Genomic DNA, 21,157 nt, shown 5'->3' on the forward strand with positions numbered 1-21,157 from the left:
CTTTAGCCTTCTGAAAAAGCATGCAAGGAAAGCAATATGCAGCATTGTTTACAGGAGAAAACACCAACCATGTCCTTAACATAGTCTCACCATTGTCCAAATGTATGTAGGACCAATCCTTGGAAAATGACCTGCCATTGGAAACCATGCATCCTTATTCTGCAGTTCCTCTGTCCCTCGCCTGACAAGTTCAGTTTTCAAGGTTTCATCCGTGGTTTCAGGCCAATAGCCAATATCAGTATAAACTTTTTGGTCAATATTTTCTGGCAGATTTGGCTGAGTATAACCATCCTTAGATGAAACTGTCTCTGCTTCTAATGCAGGAACAGGAATGTCTACCGACACAGGATCAGGATTATGAGTCTCCTGTGGTGCTGCTGATGGTCCTGCTGTAATTTCAGCAGTACTCACCAAAAACCGGCGAAGGCTTCCAGCTAACTTAGCTTGTTGCTCTGTCTCTATCCTGCCTTGTGCACCAGATTCTTTTTTGTATGGCATGATATAGGTGTAGTATTCTGCTAACATTCTAAAAAAATAAAAAAGAAAATCACTTTCTTGCCTTGCTGCACTTTTAGCACCCCTTCATTGTATAACCATTTCTTTACTCTTAACATAATGTTTATTCACCTTCATGCCTATTGCCTTACTCTTTCAGCAAAAAAATAAAAAATAAATTAAAGGTTGCTAGGCCTAGACCCACTGGCTTACATCAACTTATGTTGAGTTGGAGCAGCTACATATAGATCAAAATCTGTCTCGTCACTGTTGAACCAACCAAACTTCAATCCATCTGGTCAGCTCAACATGCCAGTCTTGACCTGCAGACCAGGAACATCCCAAATAAACTTCAGTTTGGAAGATGCTCTGCTAGCACTACACAGCCAGCCCACTGAGCCCAGTACTACTCCAGTCAGTCCTGACTCCTACCTTTTTTTTCACCGGCTGTCCTGGACCCGATCACAGCAGTCAGCAGGCTAGGTTTTCTCCTCCAGGTCCTCCTAGGTTTTCCTCCTGCAGCGTCTGTCACCACTGGCTCCCTCTCTCCTCTCTGGCCTGTGTCACCTGCCGCCGCTGCCAGCTTCTTCTTGCTGCTGCCTGGGCTGGTCTGGTGTGGTTCTCTCCCACGCTCAGCGCTGCGCTGGGCGGCCGCTGCACTGTCTTTCCCCCAGATAGTCCCTTGCTCTCTCTTCGCACCCACCACACCGCACGCCTGGCACCCCCACCCCCCTCCACAGTGGGTGGCGACTGGGCGGCTCGGATCGGATTCGCACAGCCAGCACTGCAGAGAGAGTGAGTGAGCCAGGCAGGGGCAGAGAGCTGCAAGTGCGAGCGCGCCCCCCAGTGGTGTATCCTGGTTTTGTGCTGCCCTAGGCAGGACAAAACTCAGGCGCCCCCCTCCCGCCCGTGCCACCCCCACCCAGCCCTTCCCCCACCACCCCCACCCAACCCTTCCCCGCCTTCTAAATACACACACACACATTCGCTGACAGATACGCATACACTAGCAAACAGAAACACACACACTAACAGACACACACACACGCACTGACACACACACTAACAGACACACACACTAACAGACACACACACACTAACAGACACACACACTAACAGACACACACACACTAACAGACACACACACACACACACACATACACTAACAGACACACACACACTAACAGACACAGATACACTAACAGACACACACACACACACACTAACAGACACACACACACTAACAGACACACACACACACTAACAGACACACACACACACTCTAACAGACACACACACACACTAACACACACACACACACACACACACACACACACACACTAACAGACACACACACTAACAGACACACACACACACACACTAACAGACATACATACACACTAGCAGACACACACACTAACAGACATAAATACACACACACACTAACAGACATACATACACACTAGCAGACACACACACACACTAACAGACACATACACACACTAACAGATACACACACACTAACAGACATACATACACACACTAACAGACACACATACACACTAACAGATACACACACACTAACAGACATACATACACACACTAACAGACATACATACACACACTAACAGACACACACGCACTAACAGACACACACACAATAACAGACACACACACACATACATACACACACACACTAGCAGACACACACACACTAACAGACACATACACACACTAACAGATACACACACACTAACAGACATACATACACACACTAACAGACACACACACTAACAGACATACATACACACACACACTAACAGACATACTGTAGCGGTACTTACCCTCTCCAGGGGCCGGCCGGGGTCCTCTCTTCTCGCCGCGCGCGGTCCTGCTCCTGCACGAGCCGCGCGCGGCTCAGCCAACAAGATGATCAGTCAGGCGGGCAGTGACCGCGAGAAGCGGTCACGTGTCCCGCCCGACACTAAGAGCGCGCCGCGCGTCTCGGGCGCGCTCTTAAAGGGACAGTGGGAGACTAAATTAGAATCAGTCTCCCATTGGCCCCTGTCAGGCCACATTCCCCATACACTCACATTTTGGGGGCGTGGATATGACAGAGGCCAATCAAAGTGAACCTTAGGGTATTTATACTCACCTGTTTCCCTTGCTCCTTGCCCTATCGTGGTTTCTGTCCAGTTTCCCTTTAGTGCTTGTATCGTTCAGTTGGTTTTTTGGTGCTTGACCTTGGCTTTGTTCCTGACTCCGCTCTCTCTTTATCCTTGCTTGCTTATCCGCTATTTTGTCCTCTGTGTACCAGTCCTCGGCTTGTTCTACGTTACGCTGTCTCTCTGTTCCCTTGACCTCGGCTTGTTCTAGACTCTGTCTTGCTTCTTCTCGTCAAGTCCGGCCATTCTAAGGTCCGGTAAGACGAACCCTGGTTTCTTGTCTCCTGACTATCTGTACTATTCCTGCGTGTTGGGGTATATTACCGTGACATTACGATAGGGCCATGGACCCCGCAGGTTTAGGTCAACAGATGGCCACTCATGAGGCTAGATTCGCAGAACAGGATCACCGTATGGATCAAATGGCTCAAGCCATCCAGACACTGTTATCCAGATCAGCTCTGGTACCTGTACCTACGCCTCCTGTAAACCCTATACCGGACACAGCTAATATGCCTAATGCTTCTGCACATCTAACCCCGCCACCTAGGTATGGAGGGGACGCTAAGACATGTAGGGGATTCCTTAATCAAGTGGAATTCCACTTTGAAATGTACCCACGTTCATTTCCCACTGATAGATCTAAGGTGGGTTTTCTTATGCACCAGCTTACGGATAAGGCACTAGAATGGGCAAATCCTATTTGGGAGGCTAATGGGCCTATGGTACACGACTTCAATAGCTTCCTCACAGCGTTCCGTAGAACATTTGACACGACTAAAAGGTCAAAAAATGCCGCCAGGGCATTAATGAGAATAAAGCAAGGATCTAAATCTGTAGCCGATTATGCTATTCAGTTCCGGACCCTTGCCTCACAGGTAGATTGGACTAATAATGGGCTTACTACCGCGTTTATGGAAGGTCTGTCTGATACTATGTTGGATGAGGTAGCAGCTAAGGACCTCTCTGTACCCCTGGAGGACCTGATTGACTATCTTATCGATATAGATAACAGGATCCGTGACAGGTTATATACCAGGTCCAGAAATAGACATTTTGTTCCCTTTAACTCCCCTAGAGCTGAGACTCCCGAGGGATCTAAAGGTTCTGAGGAGGAACCTATGCAGTTAGGGGTTGCTAAACTTACTGACGCTGAAAAGCTTTATAGGAGAAAGGAGGGACTTTGTCTTTATTGTGGTAGGAGGGGTCATATGAGACAAGACTGTCCCGTGCGTCCGGGAAACTATCGCACCTAAGACCGTATAGAGGACTGGCCTTGGGTGTGACATCACAGTCCTCACATTTGCCTCTTAATAAATTACTTCTTCCTGTTTCCCTGCACCTTGATAGTAACTGCATAGCAGGGAATATACTAGCCCTGGTTGATTCCGGAGCGGCCGAAAACTTTATTGATTCCAGTTTTGTCAAGGAGAATAACATACCCACCAGAGAGAAGGAGACACCCTTGGCCGTTGAGGCCATAGATGGTAGACCATTATGCTCTCCAGTTATCACACATGAAACTGTTCCACTACATATGTCTACAGGGGTGTTACACTCTGAGACCATTCGGTTTCAGATCATTACTTCTCCTTCCTCTCACCTCGTGTTAGGGTATCCTTGGTTACGTACTCATAATCCCACCATTGATTGGGAGTCAGGACAAATAGTTTCTTGGAGTGATTCTTGCCAAGAGTCTTGTATTGTTAAAGTCACCCCTTTGAATTCTACTAATATTCCTCCCGTGCCTACGGTCATACCCTCTCAGTACCTGTCTCTTAAATCTGTTTTTGATAAAAGGGAGGCTGAAAGATTGCCACCTCACAGGCCTTACGATTGTGCAATTAATTTGTTACCTGGTGCTATGCCTCCCAAAGGGAGAATATATCCTTTATCTCCTCAGGAGAATCTGGTTATGGAGGAATATATTAAGGAATCTCTAGAGAAGGGATTTATAAGAAGATCCTCTTCCCCGGCAGGGGCGGGTTTCTTCTTTGTATCTAAGAAAGATGGCGAATTAAGGCCTTGTATTGACTATAGGGGCCTAAATAAAATCACCGTCAAAAATGCGTACCCCATACCTTTGATCACAGAACTATTTGATAGGCTTAAACAGGCCACAGTTTTTACTAAATTGGACCTTAGGGGTGCTTACAATCTCATACGTATCAAAAAGGATCACGAGTGGAAGACCGCTTTCAATACCAGGAGTGGCCACTACGAGTACACTGTGATGCCCTTTGGTCTTTGTAACGCCCCAGCAGTTTTTCAGGAATTTATTAATGATGTCCTACGTCAATTTATACATACATTCGTTATAGTATACTTGGACGACATATTGATTTATTCTACTGATTTACAGACTCATCACATGCATGTTAAATTAGTGTTGAGAACTCTTCTGGTTAATGGTCTCTATTGCAAACTCGAAAAATGTTCATTTGATCAATCTGAAGTCCAATTCTTGGGTTATATAATCTCGGCCAAGGGTTTTCGTATGGATCCCAAGAAACTGTCTGCCATTATGGAATGGCCTCTACCCCAGGGGTTGAAAGCCATTCAGCGTTTTCTGGGGTTCTCTAATTATTATAGGCGTTTTATTAAAGGGTTTTCTGCCATTGTTGCGCCTATAACCAGAATGACCAAGAAGGATGGTAATACTCATGTCTGGAAACCAGAAGCACTCGAGGCCTTTGAATTCTTGAAGGCTACATTTGCCTCTGCTCCTGTTTTACAGCATCCTGTCCCTTCACTGCCCTTTATTCTTGAAGTTGATGCTTCTGAGATAGGGGTAGGTGCTATCTTGTCTCAAAGAGATTCACCTGAAAAGCCGTTACACCCTTGTGGCTTCTTTTCCAGACAGATGTCCAAAGCAGAGAGGAATTATGATGTAGGCAATCGTGAACTCCTTGCTATCATTTTGGCGCTCAAGGAATGGAGACATCTGCTAGAGGGTACTAGGGATCCCATCCTCATTTTAACGGATCACAAAAACCTCTCTTACCTTAGTGAAGCAAAAAGATTGTCTTCCAGGCAGGCCAGGTGGTCTCTGTTTTTGTCTCGTTTTAATTACATAATCACTTACAGACCGGGTGACCGTAATACTAAAGCTGACGCTCTGTCCAGACAATTCGAGACTACTGACAAACTCGAGGTCGATGTTACCCCTGTCATTCCGCCTGACAGAATAATAGCGACTACTGTTCTTTCCATTTCGTCTTCTCTCTTACAAGCTATTCAGGCTAAACAACACTTGGCTCCTGGGGAGAGGCCTGCTGATAAGCTATTCGTTGATATACCGGAGAGACGAGACATCTTGTCATTATATCATGACACTAGAACTGCTGGACACCCTGGTATTTCTAAGACATTCTCAGCAGTTTCTAGATATTTCTGGTGGGCTTCCTTGCGCAAGGACGTCACCGATTACGTTAATGCCTGTAGCACTTATGTGCCAGTATGAAGTCCTCCCACAGAGTTCCTTGTGGGTTGTTACATCCGTTGCCCATACCCGAGAGACCGTGGTCCAATATATCCATGGATTTCATTGTTGAATTGCCTCCCTCTAATGGTAAAACTGTCATCCTAATGATTGTGGATCGTTTTTCTAAGATGGCTCATTTTGTGTCTCTTGTCAAATTACCATCATCCAGGGAACTTGCCTCTATCTTTGCCAGGGAGGTGTTTCGGTTGCATGGTATTCCCACTTCGATCGTGTCCGATACGGGTAGCCAGTTTATCTCCAGATTCTGGAGATCGTTTTGTACAGAGATGGGTATCTCCCTCTCGTTTTCCTCAGCCTACCACCCCCAGTCTAATGGAGCTGCTGAACGTGCCAACCAATCTCTAGAGCAGTATCTTCGTTGTTTCGTGTCCCACCATCAGAACAATTGGGCTGACCTTCTTCCTTGGGCTGAGTTTGCTCGTAATAATGCTGCTCATGAATCCTCCACTAACAGCCCTTTTTACGTTGTTTATGGCCGGCATCCCGTGGTTCTTCCAGCTGCATTCTCCTTACAGGGCATGCCAGCTCTGGACGAACATTTGGCTAGTCTACGTAATACTTGGGAGCAGGTTCAGTGTTCTTTGGTGGCCTCAGCTGCTCGTCAGAAGGTTCAGGCAGACAAGCATCGCAGGGCGGCTCCATCCTATGCTGTGGGAGACCGGCTTTGGCTTTCTACTCGCAATATTCGTCTTCGTGTGCCTTCTATGAAGTTGGCCCCTCGTTTTATTGGTCCTTTTCGTATCTTGCATGTGGTTAATCCTGTCTCGTATGCATTGGATCTTCCAAAAAATTTACGCATTCCTAACGTGTTTCATACCTCCTTGTTAAAACCCCTCCTGTGCAACCGTTATACTCGGCATGTCCCTCCTCCTCCTCCGGTTTCTGTGGAGGGCCATGAGGAGTTTGAAGTGGCGGCTGTAATTGACTCTCGTTTGCTTCGGGGTCGCCTCCAATATCTGGTACATTGGAAGGGCTATGGGCCTGAGGAACGCAGTTGGATTTCCGCTGACGCTGTTCACGCTCCTCGCCTTGTGCGTTCTTTCCACGCTCGTTTTCCTGCCAGGCCTGCTCCTCCCCGCCCGGTGGGCGTGTCTTCAGGGGGGGGTACTGTAGCGGTACTTACCCTCTCCAGGGGCCGGCCGGGGTCCTCTCTTCTCGCTGCGCGCGGTCCTGCTCCTGCACGAGCCGCGCGCGGCTCAGCCAACAAGATGATCAGTCAGGCGGGCAGTGGCCGCGAGAAGCGGTCACGTGTCCCGCCCGACACTAAGAGCGCGCCGCGCGTCTCGGGCGCGCTCTTAAAGGGACAGTGGGAGACTAAATTAGAATCAGTCTCCCATTGGCCCCTGTCAGGCCACATTCCCCATACACTCACATTTTGGGGGCGTGGATATGACAGGGGCCAATCAAAGTGAACCTTAGGGTATTTATACTCACCTGTTTCCCTTGCTCCTTGCCCTATCGTGGTTTCTGTCCAGTTTCCCTTTAGTGCTTGTATCGTTCAGTTGGTTTTTTGGTGCTTGACCTTGGCTTTGTTCCTGACTCCGCTCTCTCTTTATCCTTGCTTGCTTATCCGCTATTTTGTCCTCTGTGTACCAGTCCTCGGCTTGTTCTACGTTACGCTGTCTCTCTGTTCCCTTGACCTCGGCTTGTTCTAGACTCTGTCTTGCTTCTTCTCGTCAAGTCCGGCCATTCTAAGGTCTGGTAAGACGAACCCTGGTTTCTTGTCTCCTGACTATCTGTACTATTCCTGCGTGTTGGGGTATATTACCGTGACACATACACACACACTCACATTTTTAACACATATTTTTTTTTAAATGTAACCCCCCCAGCATCCTTACCTTTGGAAATGCTGGGGGGGGGAGGGGGTTCTCTTCCTCCCTGGTGGTCCAGTGGCTGCTGGGCGTGCGGCATTGGCGGGCGGCAGGCTAGCGAGGGAGCACTTCCCCTGAGCTGTCTGCTCAGCTCCCTCGCGTGTCGCATAGTGAGGCTGTGAGCCGGAATATGATGTCATATTCCGGCTCCCAGCCTCACTCTGCGGCGCGCGAGGGAACTGAGCAGACAGCTCAGAGGAAGTGCTCCCTCGCCGGCCGCCCACCAATGCCGCCCGCCCAGCCTAGCAGCCCGCCGGCATGTCTGTTAGCCGCAAGGCTAACAAGACATTTGCCTTGGGCATTTGGGGCGGCTTTTTTTGCCGCCCCCTGGAAAATGCCGCCCAAGGCAAATGCCTTGTTTGCCTCGCGGCTAATACGCCCCTGGCGCCCCCCCCAGATGTTGCGCCCGGTGCGGCCGGCCCCCCCTGCACCCCCCACGCTACGCCTCTGGCAGAATGGGAAGATATTTGGGATGCAGCCTCCAGAGTGTCTGTGTACAACCTCGTGAATATATGTATAAAATTATGATGAGGTGGTTTACTACCCTAGTCACTCTATATAGAATGGGATATACATATTTAAAAGGACCCTCTAGGCCATTTTCAGTGTGGGGTGCCTTTAAATGGCACACAATATAAAAAAAAAAAAAAATCACTTCAATTACTTGTGATGAACTCACTATTACTCATCTATCAGAAAGAGTTCCCCCTATTTCGTTTGCCAAGTTTCCCCGAACCCAAAGTGCTTTTACCTGGTTTTTATTTGCAAACTTCTGAACACCAACCACCCGCTCGTTAACTACCAAGTAACCAGACTTAAGTGCTCTTTCTGGGTGGCCTAACACCATGTGTATGGAACTCTGGTTCGGCTACCGGACCTCGTGGACCCCAGGGACAAGCCAGCAGAGCGCTTTTTGGTGACCAGACTCTCTTGAACAAAGAGACTATTCACTCCTTATGAGCCCGTGGGGACCTTCGTTTGTTTTCGTATGGGAACTCCCGGAAGCTGACCGTCAAACGCAGCAAACGCCCTGGAACTGTTTTGGGCATGGGACCATGTGTGCGGCCAGTCAGAACTTTACCCCGGTGGCGATTCGACTAGAATACATGGATCTGAGTACTTGTTTAACATAAAAAATGCACAAGGAAATTCCAAACACTATAACATTCCTAGAGTGTCTTGTTAAGAGGTTGTAACACAGCATCTTCATTTCAGAAAGACTGCAGGTGTTTTTTGTATGTTGCATACTATGTTAATTTAATGGTGTTAAATGTATGCACGCTGTCATTACCTAACAGCAGGAGCTTAACAAATGTATATCATTGATAATTAAATCACATGGAAGGCAATTATTCATAGCTTTATTACAAACATGTTTTCTAATAAACTGTCTATTAACAGCCAAAGGAAATCAAAGCAAATAATTGCTTTCCATTTTCAAATCATAATTAAATACGAAAGGCTTTCAGAAATGTATTAAAGGGGCTCTGTCAGCAGTGACAAATACCTACATCTATATTCACATTAACAGCGGTTCATATAGATGCCCACAAGCAGATATCTGCACCCACATACAGACATATGCAGCCACATAGAGATAGATACATAGATTCAGTGTCATAACTACCACTGTCACAGGGGTCACAGCTGTGACCAGGCCCATCACTCCAGGGCCACCATATCTTCTCAGCCAGTGCACAGCCACACTACCTCTCGGGCCCGCGGTTGCTGGATAACTGGCAGGAGAAAAGCGCTATGGGACACGTGGAGGGACTGGAGAAGGGAATGGACACACAGAGTGGTTGTGGGGGAGGGAATGGGAACCATGGGGGGGTGCTGGGGAGGGAATGGACACATGGCAGGGCTGGGGGGAGGGAATGGGACATATGGGGGCCTGCGGGAGGGAATGGAACACATGGAGGGACTGGGGGGAGAGAATGGGACAAATTCAAGGGCTGTGGGAAGGTAATGGGACACATGGAGGAACTGGGGGGTGGAATTAGACACATAGAGGGGCTGGGGTGGAAAGGGAATAGGACACATGGAGGGGGGAAATGAGACGCATGGAGGGGCTGAGGAGGGAGGTAATGGGGCCTCCATGTGTTTTCGTGTTGGGGAAGGGAAGAGCTGGGGGGAGGGAATGGGACACATAGAGGGACTGGTGGAGGGAGTGGGACATGTGGAGGGCCTGGAGGAGGGAATGGACACACAGAGTGGCTGGGGGGAGGAATTGGGACACATGGGGGACTGGGGGAGGGAACGGAAACATGGCAGGGCTGGCAGTTGGGAGTGGGACATATGGGGGCTTCGGGAGGAAATGAGACACATGGAAGAGCTGGGGGAGGGAATGGGACAAATGGAAGGGCTGGGGGGAAGGTAATGGAACACATGGAGGGACTAGGGGGAGGGAATGGGACACATGGAGGGGCTGAGGTGGAAAGGGAATAGGACACATGGAGGGGGAAAAGGGAATGCATCGAGGGGGAAATGAGACGCATTGAGGGAATGAGATGTATGAACTGACTGGGGCTAGGGAATGAGACATTTTGATGGGGCTGGTGGAGGGAATGAGACACACTGGGGGAAGAGACACATGGAGTGGCTGGGGAGAGGATGAAACACATGGAGGGGAGTGGGGGACCCAAGGGCAATCTTCGCACTGGGGCCTTGTGGTGTCTGTTTATGCATCTGCATAGATTTATATAAACAACATGGCCACAGAAATTTGGTAGTTGGTCATTCTTTCAGATCCTGCTGCAGGCCAGATTTAACCTTCTCAGGGGAGCATTTCCCCTGGTGTTGTCCCCTTGTATCTGCCACTGAGCAGGAAAAATTCCCAATGGCAGATTTATCTGGCCTCATAATATTGGTAGGAGAACTCTCTGGCAAAACTGTGTCACAGAACCTTATGGCTCACTGTATACTAAATTGGTCATCTATAAAATTATATTCATCAGGCAAAAAGTAGCATCTCTTAGAAAAAATACTTGTTACTGCATGAAAGCAAGTGAATGATAATTTGTGAACGTGCATCCTACGAGATGCATTCAGTCCCAAATTTAATCAAAACCAGTGCTTTGTGAAGTTTTTGAATCCTACACCTTGTAATTGGGTTCAGATGAAAAACAAGACCAATTTTAATCCGGACAATGAATGCACCTGGACGATTGCTGCAGGATCATTTGCATGACTAAATTCTGTCCACATTTGGTTTTAGTAAATTTGAGACTTGCCAATGCTGTTGGATTTTGTCCATTTTCACCTAAAGTTAAAATTCTAGGTGATTGAAAATGAATTTCAAATTTAAGGTCAAAATTGCAGACCTGGAAAAAGTTTGCTATCAGTTCTCCTACATTGGCTTTAAATTTGAAATTCACTTTGAATTTTCACTTTATCAAATAACCCTGTTAGACCAAGTTCAAACAAAATGCTGACACTTATTCCACACTGGCCATGGTGGCTTCCTGGGCATAGAAGGCTTTTTTAGGTGTAAAAAAATGTAAAAGAGACACCTGGTCTACCTAAGCTACTTTCTAGAGAAACTATTTTGAAGATATTCTAGCCTCTGAAAATACGGTACTATAAGCAGTAATTGACAGCTAAGCACACCCATTAAGTTTTGCTCTCTAGATATCATTGTTGTGCAGCTGCAATGGGTAACTTTACATCATTTTTCAACTAGTCCACGTGGCAACAATTTTTTCCCCCTCTCTAAATAATTTTCAGATTTTTTTTTGTGGTGTCAATCTAGGAATTGTGGAGAATTTTAAAAGTAATTGCACATGTTTGGCCAAAATAGCTGAATGGGAAGATTATCCCACAGGTATTTTTCCAGCGTGACAATTTTGGTCTTAAATTTGCACTTGATTTTGGTTCAAGTTTTAATATTATAAAGTTGTTGGCTTAATGTAGAGACTAATTGAGAAACTATTTGCGATAAGCAACATTCCATTTCATTTTTGCAATTTACTTGATGCGTTATTGAAGAGTTTATATTAGTAATCTGTAAGGTGTCATAAACATCAAGCGAGACCAGAGTGTCTTGGTGCAGAATATTGAGTCATATAGAGGGTCGAGGATCCATTAATCCTTTCTGAGTCACAATGACATCACACGTCTTCGTACTCATTTACCAACAGGAAGAAGACACTATTCTTTCATAATGGATCGGCAGGGGTTTGCATCCAGTATTTGGTAGACATAGAGTTAATCTTAGATTAACATATTATCAGATCATCTTTGCTAGTGGGAGGCAAATCTTTGATTTTTCTAAATGCTTTCATATTTAAGCAGTTTCCTTGCCTGTATGTTTTAGTAAATAATACAGCAATTCTGTTAGAAAAGTACTTAGGAGCTGTAATGGATTATCAATATGTAAATCTCTTTCCTCCCATGTACATAATCATGGATTCTCTGCCTTCTGAGAATTGATTTTAAACAGCTTCAATAAGTGGCACTTATTCATCACATCTCGGGATCATGAGCCATCTCCCTCAGAAGTATGTAATAGATATTTTGTCATAACATTCTGTGTTATTTCCATTGCACTATACGTCCACACTCACAGCAAACAACTTTCTTCAAGTAAAGTTTTCTTTTACATTATACAGTGAGGGGAAAAAGTATTTGATCCCTTACTGATTTTGAGCATTTGTCCACTGACAAAGAAATGATCAGTCTATAATTTTAATGGTAGGTGTATTTTAAAAGTTATAAATTGATTTGCATGTCAATGAGTGAAATACGAATTTGATCCCCTATCAATCAGCAAGATTTCTGGCTCCCAGGTGTCTTTTATACAGGTAACGAGCTGAGATTAGGAGCACTCTCTTAAAGGGAGTGCTCCTAATCTCAGCTCGCTACCTGTTTAAAAGACATCTGTCCACAGAAGCAATCATTCAGATTACAAATTATCCACCATGGCTAAGACCAAAGAGCTGTCCAAGGATGTCAGGGACAAGATTGTAGACCTACACGAGGCTGGAATGGGCTACAAGACCATCACCAAGCAGCTTGGTGAGAAGGTGGCAACAGTTGGTGCGATTATTCGCAAATGGAAGAAACACAAAAATAACTGTCAGTCTCCCTCGGTCTGGTGCTCCATGCAAGATCTCACCTTGTGGAGTTTCAATGATCATGAGAACGGTGAGGAATCAGCCCAGAACTACACGGGAGGATCTTGTTAATGTTCTCAAGGAAGCTGGGACCATTGTCACCAAGAAAACAATTGGTAACACACAACGCCATGAAGGACTGAAATCCTCCAGCGCCCGCAAGGTCCCCCTGCTCAAGAAAGCACATGTACAGGCACAAAATGTATACACAGCAAAAAGGGAAACGGCTGATAATCTAGAAATGAAAGATTCACAAAACACAGTGTAAATCTGTATAACAGAATAATATCAACTATAATTGTAGATTATGCTAGCTTTAGTGTACCTATAATCTTAATTTTATTAATGACAGGAGGCGAGTATTTGCTTAAGTCTCTCTTTACTAGAACTCCACAGCAGCACAGAAAACAACCAATCAGAAAAAAGTTAGGTACTATAAAACTCCCCTCCCCATGCATCATTTCCTCTTTCAAGCTGCGACAAAACAGAATAATAGGCAGAGAAACATCATGGGGAAGAAACAAAGTCCTAGATACGATGAAAATAACGATGTCCATCATCCGAGAGTAACCGTCCTACTAGATAGTGTTGATGGACTGTAAACTGAAACGAGAGAAAAACAGAATCGAACAGGTTGATTATCCAATGAAATGTACTCTGAATAAGCATGTAGGTACCCAATGTAGCAACCAAAATTAACCTTAATATGTAGATATGCCAACCCTACTTATGAAAAAGGCACAGACATAAGGAATAAGCGACAGGTAGCAGAGACAACAAACAGAGTTGCATACGTACCTGATAATCTAAACTAAAACATGAAACAAGGGAGGGACAAGAATGGGTGGGAAATACTCGCCTCCTGTCATTAATAAAATTAAGATTATAGGTACACTAAAGCTAGCATAATCTACAATTTTATAACATGACAGGAGGCTTCGTATTTGCTGTTTCAACGCTCAGTTCACCAATCCAACGCTGTTTGTGTCGCTGGTATCAATTCCAGGAAATATCAGAGTAATCCTAATTGGATATTCCAAGTACGATAAACGACAGCAGACAGATCAAAGAAGATGCCAGCCGACGAAGCATCTCAAATATGGAAAAAAAGTACCATCCGCTGGTAAATCCATTGTACGTGGTGTTGCGACCCGTTTCCTAGCAGTGATACCATAGAGATATCATATCGAAGGTCAATCTCGGACTTAGGGTCGCGAGAAGAAACAGCCACCATGTCTCAACTCATGATCCGTAAGGCGGCTTCTCCGATCGTGCCAGGGTCATTCGGTGATGTGGCCTTGCAGGTAGATCTCCAATCTCAAGGAATGCGCCTAAGTCCACCACCAAAATCACAATAGAAAACTGAGGAGGATCTTCCATTCCTTCCTGTCCTACCCGGTGAGATGTCTCATCCGAGAATAAATTCATAATGCAGGCAAGAGTGTGGCCAAACCAGCCGTATTCTAAGTGATCCCAATATTCCAAATGGACTGTGTAATCCTCGGACACAGCAGAGAAAAGACTCCAAAGGACGTCCATTCAGGGTTCCGAACTGAACTTGTGTGGAGGAAACGGTGGTCGACTACTCTGGGAATAGTGAATCCCAGAAATCTTCAAAGGGATGGGAAAAGCAAACCGGAACGCAGATTTCCATCCAGAAAATGCCCTCGTCCAAGAGTGAAAGATGTCTGTGTAGGATTCGGGGCACATCAGGCACCTCCCTAAAGTCTCGTATGTCACCTCGACAGTAGGTGAAAAGTAGGTTAGCGCGAATCCAACCAAACGGCTCCCGTTAGGGATAAATAGTGCAGAGACGGAGGGTCCTCCATCTCCGAACCATGTCCACCAGGTACGTGCTCCGAGGAGACAGGGCAGTCCTGCCATCTTATCCCAAGGTCTCACCATGTTGTCAATATGTACAGTTTTACCTTCAGACCGGGTAACAGTCCTCCTTGATCTTGTCACCCGAGCAAGGTAGTGCCCGTTTGCTCCATGAAGGTCTCCGTATCTCCTGACATGGGAGAAACTGTCTTCGCAGTTTGTTCGTAATGGACTGGATATCCAAAACAGAAAGTAATTCTCTGTATTATATCGTGCAGAATATACCAAAAAACCCGCACTCTCGTAATACCGGAGGACCATCCGTTAGCCGCACCATCTCCAGGAGTGTGCGTAAATAAGTGGGAGTCTCCCCCCGTTATACCTCTGTGAGTAATTCTCACGTGCTACAGTGGTCCAGATCCAATAGATCCATTACCGGAGATAGAATAGAGGGATCCCGTCTAAAAATGTATATATTGCATGACCAGGCAGTCCTCTAGAACGAAGTCAGTAGCATGGATGTTAGCTCTAATTGAATGCAGGAGGGACGCCACTCTCATAGTCCTCAATGACTTGCACAGGTACAAGACTGTGTGATAAACAAATGGGGCGTCGAGTGTATGAGAGAGCCGCGCTCTCTACTAATGAGATCGCATACCGCAATACGACCGGCTGCTAGCCCGAGTGGGCCGCACCCTTCAATAACCAACAGCAGAGTCTACCTCTGTGACCGGTTCTCTCTATGAGAATGTGTCCTCCCACCTGTCCTCTGTATCCAGTCCAGTATCTGGTTGAGGTCGAGGGAGGGGTTGCGCCCTCTAAAAACAAATCAGTTTTGTATATGTATGTATTTTGGTTCTGTATATGAGAGGGGTTCGTCCTCTGTTCCTGAAAATAAATATACTCGGATCGAGGTGATGGAGGGCCGCACCCTCCTGTGATGCAAACTAGAGTCCCTAGAGACTCAAGGTGACTAAACTGCACGGCACACCTCTTATAAATGTCAGCATAAGGCTGAGGGCAATCTTCGGAAACAATGATGGAAAGCTATCAACGACTATCCGGATCCCGTGCGCGCGGGGTCCAGGTAGACCGTTGGTAGTCTGAGGAAAGCTGGAGACGTTCTCCGCAATCCACGAGCGCCCGGGAGGTCGGAGGAGGTCAAGTCAGGCCTCGCGACGACCCGAGCAAAAAGGAAAAGGAAGTCATGAAAAAACAAAAGGCAACAATTAACGAAGATAAGAGAAAAAACACCAATTCTATCTCAGATAGAAGGCAAATAGCAGGCCGGAAGGTAACAAAAGTAAGTCCCACTGGACAGGGCCAGGAGCTAACCCAACGTGGGAAAAAAACTACCGACACCTATAAGGATATCGGGAGGCAGATACGGAGTAGCTGGCAAAGACAAGGAAAAAAAAACCTGCTATCTCCTGAAGGGTCTGAGTATCGGTCCTTGGAGACGTGCCGTCGCCGGTTTGGAGTAAACCGTGGGTGTGTCCGGGGTCTTTATAAGAAACTTGCCCTACAGGCATGAGGTTTAGGGCCTTCACCCTTCCCACCATATTCAGATGGCGGTAAACTGGTGTCCTCTTGAACATTATGGCAATGGTGTTGGTCTGGACACCTGCCTATCTCCATGTCACTGGCGGCCACTGGGTTTTCCTCAGTGATATTCCCCCAGGCCTGCGGCCAAAAAGGGGTTCGGTACCAATAGTGCAGGCCCGTGAGTAGGGCACAGACCCAGCAGGCCAAACGAACAGACACAGAATGGCTAGCCAAACAAATAGGCACAGACATAGCAGGCCATTCAAGTAGGTACCGACCTAGCAGGCCATTCAATGGGGCACAGACATAGCAGGCCGTTTAAATGGGCACGGACCGAGCAGGCCGTTTTAATGGGCACAGACATAGCAGGCCGTTTTAATGGGCACAGACATAGCAGGCCGTTCTTATGGGCACAGACATAGCAGGCCGTTCTTATGGGCACAGACATAGCAGGCCGTTCTTATGGGCACAGACATAGCAGGCCGTTCTTATGGGCACAGACATAGCAGGCCGTTCTTATGGGCACAGACATAGCAGGCCGTTCTTATGGGCACAGACATAGCAGGCCAATCTTATGGGCACAGACATAGCAGGCCGTTCTAATGGGCACAGACATAGCAGGCCAATCAATGGGGCACAGACATAGCAGGCCAAACAATGGGGCACAGACATAGCAGGCCAATCAATGGGGCACAGACATAGCAGGCCAATCCTGGGTTTCATATTAAATGAGTAATGGGGACCTCTGAGTTTGGCATAGTCCCCTAAATGTCTATAAATCCTCCGGGTATCCTGTGACCTAGGACCCTTAGACACTAATCTTAGACAGCGTACTACTGTGTGAATAAACCATAACCGGGACTGGCGGTACCTAAGTGCCCAGCAGGCAACATAGAGGTAAAACCCGTTATATTGGGTTTAAGCTGGATATGTTCCAGTGATATAGTGTCCATAAAATCAAGCTCTGCTGAGCAATACCTTCTTTAAAGTGCAAATTGTAATGCACATGTACATACAGATCTGTATGATATATCTTATCTTTATTGTAGGTCATCATCATCATCGTACCGCCTGAAGGGTATAGTACTCATGGTCTCTTCAGGAGGTCTCTTCAACTCAATGAATCTTCCCAAGAAGCCTGATAAGATAGAATAGTATCGGCATAGACAGGACTGACATCTACCGTCAGTGAAACTCACAGCAATCCGTGATATCTATAGCACTAAGACTCACAGCAAGCCGTGCTATATACACTGACATAGAACTCACAGAAATCTGTGATAAATATACATAGTCATAGAACCCACAGTAATCTGTGATATATATATACACTGGCCTAGAACTCACAGGAATCTGAGAACTCACAGAAATCAGTGATGTATACATATACATAGCCATAGAACCCACAGTAGTCTGTGATATAAATATACATATGGAAACTCACAGTAATCTGTGATATATCTACCTGAAACTCACAAATCTGTGACATTTACACATGGAAAGCTAACAGAAAACTATAAATAAACACATGGAAAACTACCAGTAATCTGTGTAAATAAACACATGGAAAACTACCAGTAATCTGTATAAATAAACACATGGTAAACTATCAGTAATCTGTGTAAATAAACACATGGCAAACTACCAGTAATCTGTGTAAATAAACACATGGCAAACTACCAGTAATCTGTGTAAATAAACACATGGCAAACTACCAGTAATCTGTATAACTAAACACATGGCAAACTACCAGTAATCTGTATAAATAAACACATGGCAAACTATCAGTAACCTGTATAAATAAACACATAGCAAACTACCAGTAATCTGTATAAATAAACACATGGCAAACTACCAGTAATCTGTATAACTAAACACATGGCAAACTACCAGTAATCTGTATAACTAAACACATGGTAAACTACCAGTAATCTGTATAAATAAACACATGGCAAACTATCAGTAATCTGTATAAATAAACACATAGCAAACTACCAGTAATCTGTATAAATAAACACATGGCAAACTATCAGTAATCTGTATAAATAAACACATGGTAAACTACCAGTAATCTGTATAAATAAACACATGGCAAACTACCAGTAATCTGTATAACTAAACACATGGCAAACTACCAGTAATCTGTATAAATAAACACATGGTAAACTACCAGTAATCTGTCTAAATAAACACATGGCAAACTACCAGCAATCTGTATAAATTAACACATGGTAAACTACCAGTAATCTGTATAAATAAACACATGGCAAACTACCAGTAATCTGTATAAATTAACACATGGTAAACTACCAGTAATCTGTATAAATAAACACATGGCAAACTACCAGTAATCTGTATAAATTAACACATGGTAAACTACCAGTAATCTGTATAAATAAACACATGGTAAACTACCAGTAATCTGTATAAATAAACACATGGCAAACTGTCAGTAATCTGTATAAATAAACACATAGCAAACTACCAGTAATCTGTATAAATAAACACATGAAAAACTATCAGTAATGTAAAGGAAACATTCCCCAAAGAAAATAAAAGAGCCAGAAAGGCACATAAATCTCACAACCAAGCATAGTTCATAACAATCATAAATAAATCACACTAAATCCCAAAGCCACCCACTAGAAGCAGGAGGCAGTGGTACTCTGACCTGTACTGATGCGGAGCAGCAAAGAAAGAGGAAATGATGCATGGGGAGGGGAGTTTTATAGTACCTAACTTTTTTCTGATTGGTTGTTTTCTGTGCTGCTGTGGAGTTCTAGTAAAGAGAGACTTAAGCAAATACGAAGCCTCCTGTCATGTTATAAAATTAGATGCACTCACAAGAATGTAGTAAAAACAGACATTCATAAGGTGCTTCCCCAGATGATGGCGGGGGGCTATTATCCACTTCCTTAGATGTTGACCACTGAGATACAGGACTCCAGATGGTAGGTTGAAAAATAGCAGCTTAAATCGAATACAGCATAGAAAATAAAAATCTTTAAAAGAAGAATAAATGTATGGTCGGTTCTGCACGTTTCGTCCTTTGAAAATAGGACTTCATCAGGGCACATGCAGTTAAAACAAATCACAAAGTGACAAATGCCAGAAAAAGCAACCTAACAACCCCAACCCACGAGTCCCTTTAAATAGGGCTCATCCCTAAATTCATTGGTGGTCCAGTGGGCGTCTTCTTTCTTCCTATTGGACCTTTTCCTCACCTGGATTACCTGTCCTGTAGGTATAATCTTCCGCCGTTCTCCACAGCTGTTGCTTATATCTCTGTCGATACAATATGTACAGGCCCGTCTGAAGTTTTCCAATGAACATAAGAATGATTCAGAGGAGAACTGGGTAAAAGTGTTGTGGTCAGATGAGACCAAAATCGAGCTTTTTGACATCAGCTCAACTCGCTGTGTTTGGAGGAGGAGGAATACTGCCTATGACCCCAAGAACACCATCCCCACCGTCAAACATGGAGGTGCAAACATTATGCTTTGGGGTTGTTTATCTGCTAAGGGGACAGGACAACTGCACTGCATCAAAGGGACGATGGACGGGGCCATGTACCGTCAAATCTTGGGTGAGAACCTCTTTCCCTCAGCTAGGGCATTGAAAATGTGTTGTGGATGGGTATTCCAGCATGACAATGACCCAAAACATACAGCCAAGGCAACAAGGGAGTGGCTCAAGAAGAAGCATATTACGGTCCTGGAGTGGCCTAGCCAGTCTCCAGACCATAATCCCATAGAAAATCTGTGGCGGGCGCTGAAGGTTCGAGTTGCTAAACGTCCGCCTCGAAAGCTTAATGACTTGGAGAGGATCTGCACAGAGGAGTGGGAAAAAATCCCTCCTGAGATGTGTGCAAACCTGGTGGTCAACTACAAGAAACGTCTGACCTCTGTGATTGCCAACAAGGGTTTTGCCACCAAGTACTAAGTCGAAGGGGTCAAATACTTATTTCACTCATTGACATGCAAATCAATTTATAACTTTTTTGACATGCCTTTTTCTGGATTTGTTATTCTGTCTCTCACTGTTAAAATACACCTACCATTAAAATTATAGACTGATCATTTCTTTGTCAGTGGGCAAACGTTCAAAATCAGCAGGGGATCAAATACCTTTTTCCCTCACTATATGTTTTTGTTTTATGGAATAGTGATGTAATGAGAAATATATATATATATATATATATATATATATATATATATATATATGTAATATTGTACCCTTTCCAACATGTTTAGGTATTGGGGTACAGCTGCTAATGTGTTCTGTTATTGTTAGAAACCTAGCATCTAATATTGGACGGTAAAATGTGACTGTAAAATTAAACAGTATTGTTCATTGATTTGGGTCACTAAATGTGTGTGTTAAAAGACCAATCCCAGCACCATAACAACTACAGTGTTGATGGTGCATGAAGTGCCCTGGCTCCTTCCCAGAGTAAGTTGTAAACATTTTTTTTTAAAGTTTGACTACTTACCTTGGGTCCACTGGTTGCCTGTTGTCACCTTCTCTGGAGCAGGAATCTCTGGCTTATTGTTTGACACCTGGATAAAGTAAGATCTGGACCCAGGTAAGTTGTCAAACTATCCTTAAACAGTTTGACTATATATAGAGATAGCCCCC

The 21,157-nt window shown here is 45.1% G+C and overlaps 1 protein-coding gene across 1 annotated transcript in view; it reads left to right on the top strand.

Annotated features, from left to right (window-relative positions):
- The window catches only part of LOC134601732 (collagen alpha-1(VII) chain-like), a 414,484-nt gene that overhangs the window by 297,712 nt on the left and 95,615 nt on the right, over positions 1-21,157 (top strand). The window lies entirely within an intron of this gene.

This window comes from Pelobates fuscus, chromosome 3 (genome assembly GCF_036172605.1).
Source record: "Pelobates fuscus isolate aPelFus1 chromosome 3, aPelFus1.pri, whole genome shotgun sequence".
In the NCBI taxonomy this organism is placed as follows: Eukaryota; Metazoa; Chordata; class Amphibia; order Anura; family Pelobatidae; genus Pelobates; species Pelobates fuscus.